The sequence below is a fragment of the Perca fluviatilis genome, chromosome 11 (genome assembly GCF_010015445.1).
Source record: "Perca fluviatilis chromosome 11, GENO_Pfluv_1.0, whole genome shotgun sequence".
Taxonomy (NCBI): domain Eukaryota; kingdom Metazoa; phylum Chordata; class Actinopteri; order Perciformes; family Percidae; genus Perca; species Perca fluviatilis.
The window spans coordinates 37,884,231-37,899,230 of NC_053122.1; the positions used below are offsets into that span (position 1 = coordinate 37,884,231).

The window sequence follows — 15,000 nt, forward strand, 5'->3', positions numbered from 1 at the left end:
ATCCACAGTGTATCCATACACAGTCCTTGAAGCAGTGTATAACATTTCCACTAGCACATATTAATACATAAAGGGACTATTTATGTATAACATTTATCACTGAAATCCACTAATAATCTACATAAATAGATAAGTTGGATCGATCTTGAGGTAAAGAGAGTGCATCTAATATGGTTAATACTATACACTAAAGGTGAAAACTAAGATTCAATGGGAACCAAATCATTTATAACTGTATGTTCAATAAAACAATTAACATTATCCATAAGCACAAACCTTATAGTGAATACACCTGACCAGTACAAACACACAAAGGACTGTTTCTGTATATACAGTTCTTAGGAATGTCTTTAACCTTTACACAACATATAAAAACTCAAGAATATGTTTGTTAAACGTCACCTGATTAATGTTGTCTGAGCAATATTCAGGTATTACAAGTGTCATAGTTCTGGACAGAACAGGACAGGGGACTTGACAGGAGAATCTTTCTCACCAAATAGCTTTATATAAGTATAAGGACTGTATATCCAGAAACAGTCCTTTGTGTGTTTGTAATTGGTCAGGTGTATACACTATAAGGACTGTGTATGGATACTGTTCAGTGTTTTATTGAACTTACAAATTAATACTTCTTGGTTCCCTTGAAACTTGGTTCCTCACCTTTAGTATATTCCCTTGTAATATTAGATGCATAACAATTTCCAAGTGGTTCAAAGAATCTAGTTATGGTAAGATTATTGGAGAAATGGTATTTCGAGCTAAATGGTATACAGAAACAGTCCTTAGTGTGTATGTACTACATGTATTGATGTGTATGCAAAGATGAATTTTACACTCACTATCATCATTGCACTACATTACTGCTCTATTTATATCAGTATCTTTTACCTTAGTAATGCATTGTATTGTTAGTCTTAGGATACTTCAGTGAACTATAGTCATTTGTTTAACACTGGATGTCACTGTGCTGAACTGACTAAATTTCTGTAGGAATGGCTGTACAAATATTCATTTGAACATATCTGTATACCTAAAGCCCTATCTTACTCCTGTCTAGATAATTACTGCTTGTTACCCTCACCCATATCAACAAGCATAATTTTGTTGTGCCTTACTGGTTAATTAATGATAATTTCCCCCTTTTTCTACACAAGATTTCAACTGAGGCAGAGGGTTACCATGCGGTCTTGGCATCTGACAGCCTCAAAGATGTTGAAAAGGTGACTTAATCTCTATTTAATGTTGACATTGACATCAGATATTTTGGTTGCAAAGACGTTTCAAAGGATGCTGATATTTCAGGGAGTGGTATGGATACACAGTTCCTCAGTGTACATGTAATGGTCAGTTGTGACAGTTTGAGGACAGTGTATTTGGACATTATCCCTCCATAGTAAGATTATTGTTAAAGTGACTCTGAATATATGCTGTTATGTATTTAGCATTATTAGTAGTATCAGCATTTCTATAATTTTAGAGCCCCAAAGATTTTAAATGGGAAAAAATCACTTAAATTCTGTGAGAACATCAATACTTTTAAAAACCCAGGCTATTTTTTATCATCCCTGTTTGGATGTGGTTTATCAAATTCAATTGACAGTGACATTAACAGAAGACCAAATTCAAATGGAATTCAATGAAATAATGTGTAATCACAAGAGAAAGGGAGTTAGGTATTGCAATAGAAACTAAACTGATAGCTCGCTATTTTTAGCCATAATACAACAAAATTATTAACAATTTTGTGTTAAAACACATTTTAATTTCATTATTGTATGTGTTCACATATGCAAATGAGACAGTAATGTAGTATATGATAGTGTAAAAATTCATCTTTGCATACACACCGATACAAAACTTAACAAGTATCCATACACAGTCCTTACAGTGTATACACCTGACCAGTATCATGCAATACACAAAGGACTTTTATGTATACATTTATCCCTGAATCCATTTCTCAATAATCTTACCATAAATAGATCTTTGATCCACTTGAAATTGTTATGCATCTAATATTACAGGGATATACTAAAGGTGAAGACCACGTTTTCAGGGGGGGCCAAATCATTTATAACTTGTCTGTTCAATAAAAACACTTAACAGTATCCATACACAGTCCTTATAGTGCATACACCTGACCAGTACAAACACACAAAGGACTGTTTCTGTACATACAGTCATCAGAATGTCTTTAACCTTTTCACAAAACATATAACTCAAGAATATTTTTGTTAAACGTACCTGATTAATGTTGTCTGAGCAATTTCAGGTATTGCAAGTGTCATGTCTGGACAGAACAGGACAGGGGACTTGACAGGAGAATCTTTCTCACCAAATAGCTTTATATAAGTATAAGGACTGTATATACAGAAACAGTCCTTTGTGTGTTTGTACTGGTCAGGTGTATACACTATAAGGACTGTGTATGGATACTTCAGTGTTTTATTGAACTTACAAATTATACATTTCTTGGTTCCCTTGAAACTTGGTTTCTCACCTTTAGTATATCCTTGTAATATTACATGCATAACAATTTCAAGTGGTTCAAAGAATCTAGTTATGGTAAGATTATTGAGAAATGGATTTTCAGGGCTAAACGGTATACAGAAACAGTCCTTAGTGTGTATGTACTACATGTATTGATGTGTATGCAAAGATGAATTTTTACACTCACTATCATCATTGCACTACATTACTGTCTCCATTTTATATCAGTATCTTTACCTTAGTACGTAATTGTATTGTTAGCTTTTAGGATATCAGTAACTATAGTCATTTGTTTAACACTGGATGTCACTGTGCTGAACTGACTAAATTTCTGTGAATGGCTGTACAAATATTCATTTGAACATACTGTATACCTTAAAGCCTTATCTTACTCCTGTCTAGATAATTACGTTGTTACCTCACTCCATATCAACAAGCATAATTTTGTTGTGCCCTTACTGGTTAATTAATGATAATTTCTCCCTTTTTCTACACAAGATTTCAACTGAGGCAGAGGGTTACCATGCGGTCTTGGCATCTGACAGCCTCAAAGATGTTGAAAAGGTGACTTAATCTCTATTTAATGTTGACATTGACATCAGATATTTTTGGTTGCAAAGACGTTTCACTAGATGCTGATATTTTCAGGGAGTGGTTATGGATACACAGTTCTCAGTGTACATGTAATGGTCAGTTGTGGACAGTTTGAGGACAGTGTATTTGGACATTATCCCTCCATAGTAAGATTATTGTTAAATGTGACTCTGAATATATGCTGTTATGTATTTAGCATTATTAGTAGTATCAGCATTTCTCTATAATTTTAGAGCCACAAAGATTTAAGTTGGGGAAAAATCACTTAAATTCTGTGTTTTAAATCAATACTTTTAAAACCCAGGCTATTTTTTATCATCCCTGTTTGGATGTGGTTTATCAAATTCAATTGACAGTGACATTAACAGAAGACCAGTTCAAATGGAATTCCATGAAATAATGTGTAATCACAAGAGAAAGGAGTTAGGTATTGCAATAGAAACTAAACTGATAGCTTCTCATGTTTTTAGCCATAATACAACAAAATTATTAACAATTTGTGTTAAAACACATTTTAATTTCATTATTGTATGTGTTGCCCGTCACGAGTAAATGAGACAGTAATGTAGTGTAATGATGATAGTGTAAAAATTCATCTTTGCATACACACACATTACAAAACTTAACAGTATCCATACACAGTCCTTACAGTGTATACACCTGACCAGTACATACACACAAAGGACTGTTTATGTATAACATTTATCACTGAAAATCCAATTCTCAATAATCTTACCATATATAGATTATTTGATCCACTGAAATTGTTATGCATCTAATATTACAAGGATATACTAAAGAGTTAAAAACCACGTTTCAAGGGAACCAAATCATTTTATAACTTGTCTGTTCAATAAAACACTTAACAGTATCCATACACAGTCCTTATAGTGCATACACCTGACCAGTTCAAACACACAAAGGACTGTTTCTGTACATACAGTCATCAGAATGTCTTTAACCTTTTCACAAAACATATAACTCAAGAATATTTTTGTTAAACGTGCCTGATTAATGTTGTCTGAGCAATTTTCAGGTATTACAAGTGTCATGTCTGGACAGAACAGGACAGGGGACTTGACAGGAGAATGTTTCTCCCAAATAGCTTTATATAAGTATAAGGACTGTATATACAGAAACAGTCCTTTGTGTGTTTATGCCGTTAGGGTGTATGCACTATAAGGACTGTGTATGGATACTTTCAGTGTTTTATTGAACTTACAAGTTATAAATTATTTGGTTCCTTGGAACTAACTGTTTTCTCACCTTTAGTATATCCTTGTAATATTAGATGACATACCAATTTCAAGTGGTTCAAAGAATCTAGTTATGGTAAGATTTTGAAATGAGATTTTCGGGAATGGATTTTAAGGGTTAAAGGTATGCAGAAACAGTCCTTAGTGTGTATGTACTGGTCAGGTGTATACACTTAGGACTGTGTATGGATTCTGTTAAGTTTTGTATTGGTGTGTATGCAAAGAATGAATTTTACCCCACTTTCACTATGCTCGCCGTACATTACTATCTCATTTATATCAGTATATTTACCTTAGTAGGTAATTGTATTGTTAGCTTTCAAGATATCAGTAACTTCAGTCATTTGTTGTCCAGTCATTTGTCCGATAATGGATGTCACGATGCTGCAGTGAATTCATTTCTGTGAATGGCTGAACACATTTTTATGTTTACATGTTGTATACTTGAGCCCATGTCTTTCTCTGAAATAGATCATTGTGTTGTGCCTTACTGGTTATTTAATTATTTTTTTCCAATTTTCTACACATGATTTCAACTACGACAGAGGATCATCATGGTACCGTGATAATCTGACAGCTTTAAAGATGTTGAAAAGGTGACTTAATCTCTATTTAATTTTGATATTGACATCAGATCTTTTTGGTTGCAAAGCAGTTTTTACCAGATGTTGATATTTGAGTGAGGGTTATGGATACACAGTCCTCAGTGTACATGTACTGGTCAGTTGTAGACACTTTGAGGACAGTGTATTTGGACATTATCCCTCCATAGTAAGATTATTGAAAAATGTGACTCCGTATATATGCTGTTAGTATTTAGTATTATTAGTAGTATCAGCATTTCTCTATAATATTAGATCCACAAAAATTTAAGTGGAAAAAAATCACTTCAATTCTGTTTAAATCAATACTTTTAAAAAACCCAGGCTATTTTTTATCATCCCTGTGTGGATGTGGTTTATCAAATTTAATTGACAGTGACATTAACAGAAGACCAGTTCAAATGGAATTCCATGAAATAATGTGTAATCACAAGAGAAAGGAGTTAGGTATTGCAATAGAAACTAAACTGATAGCTTCTTATGTTTTTAGCCATAATACAAAAAAATGATTAACAATTTGTGTTAAAAGTTTTTTTTTATTGCATTATTGTATGTGTTCATATAAGTAAATGAGACAGTAATGTAGTGTTATGATGATAGTATAAAAATTCATCTTTGCATACACACCAATACAAAACTTAACAGTATCCATACACAGTCCTTAAAGTGTATACACCTGACCAGTACATACACACAAAGGACTGTTTATGTATAACATTTATCCCTGAAAATCCATTTCTCAATAATCTTACCATAAATAGATTCTTTGATCCACTTGAAATTGTTATGCATCTAATATTACAATAATATACTAAAGGTGAAAAACCAAGTTTCAAGGGAACCAAATCATTTATAACTTGTCTGTTCAATAAAACACTGAACAGTATCCATACACAGTCCTTATAGTGCATATACCTGACCAGTACAAACACACAAAGGACTGTTTCTGTACATACAGTCATCAGAATGTCTTTAACCTTTTCACAAAAACATATAACTCAAGAATATTTTTGTTAAACGTGCCTGATTAATGTTGTCTGAGCAATTTTCAGGTATTACAAGTGTCATGTCTGGACAGAACAGGACAGTGGACTTGACAGGAGAATCTTTCTCACCAAATAGCTTTATATAAGTATAAGGACTGTATATACAGAAAAAGTCCTTTGTGTGTTTGTACTGGTCAGGTGTATACACTATAAGGACTGTGTATGGATACTTTCAGTGTTTTATTGAACTTACAAGTTATAAATTATTTGGTTCCCTTGAAACTTGTTTTCTCACCTTTAGTATATCCTTGTAATATTAGATGCATAACAATTTCAAGTGGTTCAAAGAATCTAGTTATGGTAAGATTTTTGAGAAATGGATTTTCAGGGTTAAATGGTATACAGAAACAGTCCTTATAGTGAATACACCTGACCAGTACAAACACACAAAGGATTGTTTTTGTATACACAGTCCTTATATATATATATATATATATATATATATATATATATATATATATATATATATATATATATATATATATATATATAAATAAAGATGAATTTTTACACTCACTATCATCATTGCACTACATTACCATCTCATTTATATCAATATATTTACCTTAGTACGTAATTGTATTGTTAGCTTTCAAGATATCAGTAACTTCACTCATTTGTTGTCCAGTCATTTGTCATATAATGGATGTCACGATGCTGCACTGACTTAATTTCTGTGAATGGCTGAAGACATTTTTATGTTTACATACTGTATACTTGAGCCCTTTATCTTAAATAGACAATTGTGTTGTGCCTTACTTGTTATTTAATGACTTTATTTCCAATTTTGTACACAAGATTTCAACCAAGTCAGAGGATCACCATGCCACTGTGATATCTGACAGATACAAATGTATAACGCAATCTCTAATTCACTGTTTTGTCATAAAACTGTAAATATGATGTGGTTTCCTCAGTAATTCCAAGCTTGTAAAAATGTGCGTGTGCAATGGACCCTATTCTGCCTTGAGATGGATTAGTATTAGATTTTCACGTTATTTTTTGTGTGCATATTATGAAGTAATTTAGATAGATTTTCAGGATGAAATACATTTTACATATCTCACAAAGTTTGACATAAAGAGCAGCCCAGAAAACAAGCACTCATAAAAACGACTATGCTACCTTAAACATAAAAGAATGATCCCAGTGAGATCCATGCAGTTAGTTTTACACATTTTAAATATGGCAAGAGAGAGCATTAGCATTTGATCACTACATGGTATTTTCCAGTACAAGTACCGACAGATGGGAAATCAAGAGGAGAAAAAGTCAGATTTTAAGTTGTCGATTTAGTAGGTAACAACATTTCTGTGCATAGGTGTTAACTCTAGGCATGTAGATTTCCACTGACTTTGACCGAATATGTTTTATCACTTTGTAGTGTCTCCTGGAAATTGCCCTGAGAGACAGGATCAACCAATGCAACAGAAAAGGCAGTGGTCCCCAAAAGAGGTTGCAGCTATGATGAGACATTTTTAAAAAGCACAGTGCCAACGAGCAAACCCGCCACAAGAATTGAATGCCAGCAGTGCAAGAACGCTGAACACCCTGCTCTTGATAGGCAGTCACTTCAAAACATCAGAGACTTTGTAAGAAATCGGGGCAAAACTCTGAAGAAGAAAAGCCCGCAATAAAGTGTTATGTTGCCGTTATGATGCAATTATGTTGTAGTTCTTTGTTGTTCTTAAAAGGGCAAGTTTCCTCTGATGAAAATAGCACCTTTTTCACTGACTGATGTAATTTGTCTCTATGTATAAGCTGTCTTTTACAAGGTCATACTGGATGTAGATTACCAGTCATATCGCACAAATAGCATTGTATTTAAAGAGACCACTACACTTTAAAGTGGTAATTTTACTGTATCAGCAATGTCATTGCTGCATGTGTACCGTATTAAATACAATTTGTATTAGCAATGACTTTGAAGTTTAATCACTCATGCCCTCAAATGGGCAAAAGACATAAAGCAGACAAAAAAAGTGGTTGCATACATTGACCTATCTATATCTATATCTATATAAATATAAAAAGAGAGAGAGGCTCTTATATAGAGAGTTATATTGTCTGTTAAAATCTGTCCTCATATGTTAGGTGTGTCCTTTTAATGCACAGTGCCTTCACTTAAGTGTATGTGTTTGGACATGTTCCATTTAATCATGATTGACCCTTTAATGCACTTCAGTGACAGTTTTGTGTGTTGTATAGCTACTGTCCTCACAAATTGGGTTAGTCCTTATAATTTCGATTTGTGTCAGGGGCGGGGCTTATGCACCTAATTAACTTCTGTCCTCATAATTAGGCATGTTGTCAGGTTGTTACATTTTCAGTTGTGTTGTGTGTATTCAATATTTGAAGTGGAATTTGTGTTGTATGGCTTAAAAACAGATTTTTGATATTAACCACATCTTTGTGAAGCAAGTGGAAAGGGGCCCCTCTAATGTAGCAAAAACCTGTTTGGGCAGCAGTGTCCCTTCAGTACCAAAAACCCGTATGTGTGTGTGTGTGTGTGTGTGTGTGTGTGTGTGTGTGTGTGTGTGTGTGTGTGTGTGTGTGGGGGGATGAAGTTACAACACTGAGCAGGAAGAGAGTTCAGTGGCTTGCTCAACGACTGACCCATGGGTCCAGACTTGCTGCTCTACTAGGGATGGAGCTTTGACCTTTCAGTTACAGGACAATCAGAGTGCTCGGTTTGTAACTGCAGACATTACAAAAGATTTCCCTCTGATACATGACTTGATTTGCTAGCCGAAGATTCTGGACAATGTCATTTTGGAGAGACATCTGGAAATCTTTTAAAGAAAAACCACAGCCTCTTGTGATTTTGGAAATAGTAAACATGTCTTTCATTTAATTATGCAAGCGACTTTCAGCCACTACTGTAGCCTGAAGGCTCGCCAAATTTTGCAGCTTTGCAGACATGTGTGTGTGTGTGTGTGTGTGTGTGTGTGTGTGTGTGTGTGTGTGTGTGTGTGTGTGTGTGTGTGTGTGTGTGTGTGTGTGTGTGTGTGTTTTTAGGTCATTGGCGCCAAATCATGTAGACTTTACATTTCATGCATTTTAATTGCATGCTGTATGGTTTTACAAATCTGCTTTCCTGCATGTCTTCCCCCTCTCTCTCTCCCCTTTCTCGCCTGTCACGTCCATTAAAAGGCGGAAAAATCCACAAAAATAATCTTAAAAAAATAAATAAAAGTTTCTCTGAGTGTTTTAAGCAGCTACTGGCTAACGTTAGGCTAACGTTATCTGCTGTGAAGTGTAATGTTAACTAGCGTTACATGCAGCGATGCTTCTGTTGCCTCTGATGTCCGTTTTAGAGGACCAGAGAGCAGCACAGGTATTTCAGTGGCACCGAAATCCGCGTTGCTATTCGGCCCGGTAGATACATATCGGCACCGGGTTTCGGTACCCAACCCAAAGCGCCTCCACGGAGGTCGCTTACGGGAGTTGTGGAGCTGCTGTGTGGGTTTGGCCTAGGCAGTGTGGAGGTCCTGCCGGGACTGGAGCCGCCAGAGATTCGGCAGAACTGACTGATGGTTGTCGTTTGGCTTATGCCTATACCGTCAATATAGACTGTATAATTAAACATATATATGTTTCTCTATGCTCGCCTTTTAATAGTAGAACGTGATCACACATTCCATCATACAAAACTCCACATTGCGGAACATTAACCAGGCATTCATATGGCCTAACGTTATTTATTATTTACCATAAGGCCACTTTTAATGAGTAACGTAAATGGTTCGTGGCATAAGCACTGTCTGTAGGAATAAGCCACTACGGTAGCGAGGCTAACAATAGCCATGTTAGCTCATGTTAGCTCTAATACTTTGGAAACATCTGCAAGCATATATCAAATTACTAAACAGTTTGTCACTGACCGTTGCCTAACGTTACCACGTTCACATGCTGTTAAACGGTGTGCCGGTGGAACACAACCGGCACAGGTCGGTGTAATGAGCGGCCAGTGCCGCCAGGGGATTGGTTAATGCCGCTGTCAAAGTGGCATGCATGCCATCAGCCACCGACAAATGTCACTGTATTGAGCGGCATGTGCCGCCAGGGGATCACCATGTACCACAGTACCATCAGCCACGTTTCGATCTCGGCACTACTGCGAAAAAAAGAACCGCAACACCAGGAAAAAAAAAAACATTCTTAAGGCTGCGATAGCATTTCAATGGAGCATTAGAGGTAGCATTACATGGACGTAGGGAAATTAAGACCGGTTTAAAATTGATTTAAGACCTAGACACAATTTGTAAGCAAATTTAAGACTTTTTAAGGCCTTAAATTATGATTTTGAAATGTAAGAAATTTTAAGACCCCGCAAAAACCCTGCTCCCAAACAATCACAAGCACACACTTTACATCCTCTCCCCCCTTTAGCTCCTTCATATGTCAGACCATAACAGGATGTCTTGCTACTTGGGTCAAGTGCTGCTCGGAGGATTCAGAGGATTGTGTTTAGATCTGATAAAACAGGCAGCGAGAAGAACGGTTGGCCGCCAGTCAACAATCTGCTTATTTAACAATCATGAAGAGTTCCTGAGAGCTCAAGAAGAAGAAACACACACACACACACACACACACACACACACACACACACACACACAGAGGACAGTGCTTCCTTGGCACTTGTTGATTAGCTATAATGGATTTAACATGTGCTGCGAGCAGAGAAGTGATAGCCTTTATCCCTGCATGCCAGAGTGTATGAATGAATGAATGAATGAATGAATGAATGAATGAATGAATGAATGAATGGCAGGGTATCAGGGCACTCCATCACATCTGGCCGTCCCTCTACCTGTGGCAGATAGATGTACTATCGGTTTACCCTGCCTATCAGACAGAATGCTGTTCTCCCTGCTGAGTGAAAAGACTATTTCTATGTTGTATTGACAGCGACAAATCTGTGAGAAAAACACCAGGGGATCCACTTGGTTGTACTGAATTGGTTTTTGCCTCATGCAACACCTGTGTCTGAATTGTGGAGGTTGAGGGAGAAAGGCCACTGATAGAACTCTTGGAGAGAAATGTGTGTCATGACGTTTCATCATTCAGTGATCTCCAAAACACGGACGGACAACACAGCCATAATTCTTACATTTTTTTGCTTGGTAAATGGCTTCAATGTTAATCAATTATCAGCATTTTTGTTGGCTAATCGTTCTAGCACTGTGGCGCTCCGATAGCTCACCTGATTGAGCGTGCACCCCATGTACTAAGGCTCAGTCCTTACCACAGCGGCCCGGGTTAAAGGCAACAAAAAGCCCCAAATAATGGTCATAAAAAAGTACCAAACAAAATGCTGCAAATTCCTGCTCCTATAGGGCAGCAGTGTAACACCATAAACTGTACTGACAACCCAACGATATACAAGCCATACCATAAGTCCTCTGGAATAAGGGCGCACTCGTCAGGATCTGGTTTCCTTGGCTGTAACAATAGGAGGATGGGGTGCCGACATGCGAGACGGCGGTGTGGTGGAGTTGATTAGAATGGATCCTGAATCTCCCAGGGTCAAAGAGTTCTTCCTTGTTTCACGCTGATCTACCAGTGGAAGCTGGATGCTTGGAGGAAGTCTTTGTGTGTATGCGTGTGTGAGTGTGTGTGTGTGTGTGTACAGTATATTTGTATTATCAAGTCATCTGTGTATGTATATGTGTGTATAGGATTTGAAACTAGACACCTTTAAGAGTACTTTCTTTGCTCCAACATAATGCTGTCACAGAGTTAAATAAAAGTGCATCTAGCTTTTTTTTCTTTTCTTTTTTTAAATCAGCTCTCATCGCGTTTCTGGCACATTGATTTGATCTTTTTAGAGGAATATTTTGCTGCATTGAAGTCCAAAGTTTCCATTTCACTGACTGCAAGTAGGGTTGGCAATATGGCTAAAGCTAAAACGCAGAGAACAATGCCTATCATTTCCATAGTGTGTCAATCCAAGTACCATCTGTGACTGCAGATGACATACAACAATTTATTTTCAGACTTTGAAATATGTGTGACGACTTCACAGGCCATCAAAGCAAACACGGTGGAAGGAAGTAACTACGCAAACAGTGCAGATTACTTCACAACATCCTGTTTACTCCCGCTCAACGCTCACTTCCTGCCTGCCTGCATCAGTGTCACTTCCCGCAGTCGGATTTCAAATTCATTATATAACCAAATTCATTATATAACGCAGGAGCCAATGAAACGAGGGGAGGATGGCGGTCGGGGGGAGAATTCTAAATCAATCAGATACTGTGTAATCACGAGTTACAACTTTACTAGGAATAGAATTATCTAAAACCCAAGCAACAGAAATGTATATCTGCAGTATAATCACATGACTTGTTAATAATAGATCATAGATGTCGTTTTATGCTTCCTGTATGTCTCCTACTGAACTGTGAGCTCACACACACACACTGGCGCAAAATTTAATTGGGCATGTTATGTACATACTCCCAAAGAGAGAGAGAGACACACACACACACACACACACACACACACACACACACACACACACACACACACACACACACACACACACACACACACTTCCTGTCCTCCCAACAAACACTCCTCCTACAAGTGTTAACAGTAACTCTGTCCCAGTGGGAGCACAAAGCACCCGGGAGGGGCATGATGTAAGGCCTCAGAGCTACGGGGACAAACCTGGTGAGAAAGCCCTGGGTCTCAGGCTTGTTAAAGCTGAGACCACACTGCCCCCTGGTGCTACTGAGGCACATTCACTGCTGCCATCAGAGTGAGGCAAACGTGAGGATGGCTTTATAAAGCCAGAGCCAGTAGCTAAGAGTTGGTGCCAAATGAACATTATATGCACTCTCTGAAAGGCATGAATATGGTGTATGAATATAAACTACATGAAGTGTAATTGCTGGTTTGCAGAAACTTTGCTGTTGCTGTTCTGAAGTCAAATCTGGAAATGTCTCCGTTTTTATTTCCAAACTGTTAGACAGACCAAGAGAGTAAGTGGACCCAATATGGGAATTGTTTTTGCCAGCACCACCATCAAGATGGAACTGTCGAGCACTGTGCTCAAAATGGTAACCATGGCAAAAAAAAATGTCATTTTATCTGTAGTCGGGCTGGACAATATGACCATAAATCCCTGAATATTTCCATAAACATAATTGTATATCGCATAAAAAAGAATTTAAAGCATTATATTTCCTTTTTTGTGTTGTTGCTCTTCTGATGACTGTTCAAAAATAATACGAGAAGTTATCTCAGGACACTTGATAGATAGAGTAGGTCTAGACCACACTATCATTTACAGAGACCATAATATTAAAACTTACTTTTAACAGGCAAAAACACCGGACAGAACGTGGCTCTTGGTGGGCGGCCATCTGTATCGACCTACTATAGTGCGGGTAGGCCTGTAACAATTATTACATAACTGTCTAATCACAATCTTCTTTTAAGAATAATCGCTGTTTCTTTGTTGAACCCCAGTTAATTGCTAACATTACCTGAGGTCCTAATGGCTATGACTGTTGATGGTTTTGTCAATTTCATGTTCATTTAAAAAAAAAGAAATACAATGTTCTATGATAACAAAGAGGCGTTGTTACTTTATAGTGTGTACCTGTTACATTATCTGGGTCACATGACAGGGATAGAACCAAAAGATATATCCCAGATTTCATTCAAAACTTTAATTTGTTAAAAGTAATACATAAATACAGTATTTTTAAATTTGACTGAAAGAGCCAATTATTTCGTTTACCGCAATTATTTCTGAGACAATTAATTGTGCAGCTAAATTTGGAATTGTTACAGCTCTGGGTGTGGGCTAACTGGCTGGAAAATCTTCTTGATAGATATAATCGATTATCATAGCTACTCTCTGTTAAATTCCATGGCATTCTGACAGTTTCCTGAACTGTAGGAGTCCATTCAGGTCAGTAAGAGATCCATAATGCCAGTAATTCAACGGCCAGCCCGGCTCACAGCGTCACAGGGCTATGATGATGGCAGCTCCGGCCTGCTTGAGATCTGTGTCAGAGTCTTGTGTACTGTATGTCAAGTTTAGACACAATGCAGACTGAACACCCACTTTGGGAGAATGAGAGGGGGTGTGGGAGTGAACCCGCCACAACAGCCATGCTGATGTGTGCCACACACACATACACACAGAAATAGACACACACCGCTTCCTGTCTGTGCAGGCTGTTCCCACAGACCACAGCTGGGCTGGCTGAGTCACCGTGGTGTGTGTGTGTGTGTGTGTGTGTGTGTGTGTGTGTGTGTGTGTGTGTGTGTGTGTGTGTGTGTGTGTGTGTTCTGTCACACACTCTGGCATGCAGGGATAAAGGCTATCGCATGTTAAATCCATTATAGCTAATCAACAAGTGCCAAGGTGCCACTGGCCTGTGTGTGTTTTTGTGTGTGTGTGTGTGTGTGTGTGTGTGTGTGTGTGTGTGTGTGTGTGTGTGTGTGTGTGTGTGTGTGTGTGTAAGTAAGAGAGCCAATGGAAGAGGATGAGATCATCATTTTATAATTCAAAATGTGCCAGGATTTGTCTTTTTTGTTATTAAAAGATTGGTGAAAATGACTTGGACTACCTCTGTGTGACTTTGCTGAATGCGTAATGTTGATCTTCCTGTAGCAGGATACACAACAACTTTGGAATAAGTGGAGACAATCATTCAGAATTAAAATCACAAAATCAGTTTAAACCTTTTTATGACAAGGCAGCTACCGGTGGGATCAAAGTTCAGAGAGTTCGATGTGAAGAAGAGAGATGCTGAAATGCTGAGCTAAGCCTGGAAGTGGTTTTGCTTACACAAGAAGCGGTTTTGGCCCACACTAACGTGTGCAGCTCAGTTTCAACAACTTCACAGGAAACCGGACACACAGAAAACCCATGAACCTGAAGAATCTCATGGAAGTCAATCTCACTGATGCAGAGATTTTATTAACAAAAAAAGAGCAAATAATGAAGCACATTACAAACTTTATCTTTACTTCAAATGCTTTGAG

At 37.5% G+C, this 15,000-nt stretch overlaps 1 protein-coding gene and 1 long non-coding RNA gene across 7 annotated transcripts in view; one reads left to right on the forward strand and one right to left on the reverse strand.

The window, feature by feature from the left end:
* The window catches only part of LOC120567663 (partitioning defective 3 homolog), a 351,607-nt gene that overhangs the window by 260,304 nt on the left and 76,303 nt on the right, over window positions 1–15,000 (reverse strand). The gene's annotated exons all lie outside the window — the stretch shown is intronic.
* Window positions 1,155–7,486, forward strand: LOC120567664. Its single transcript, XR_005640603.1, has 4 exons — window positions 1,155–1,223; window positions 2,992–3,057; window positions 4,889–4,939; window positions 7,376–7,486. It is a non-coding gene; the product is annotated as an uncharacterized LOC120567664 (long non-coding RNA).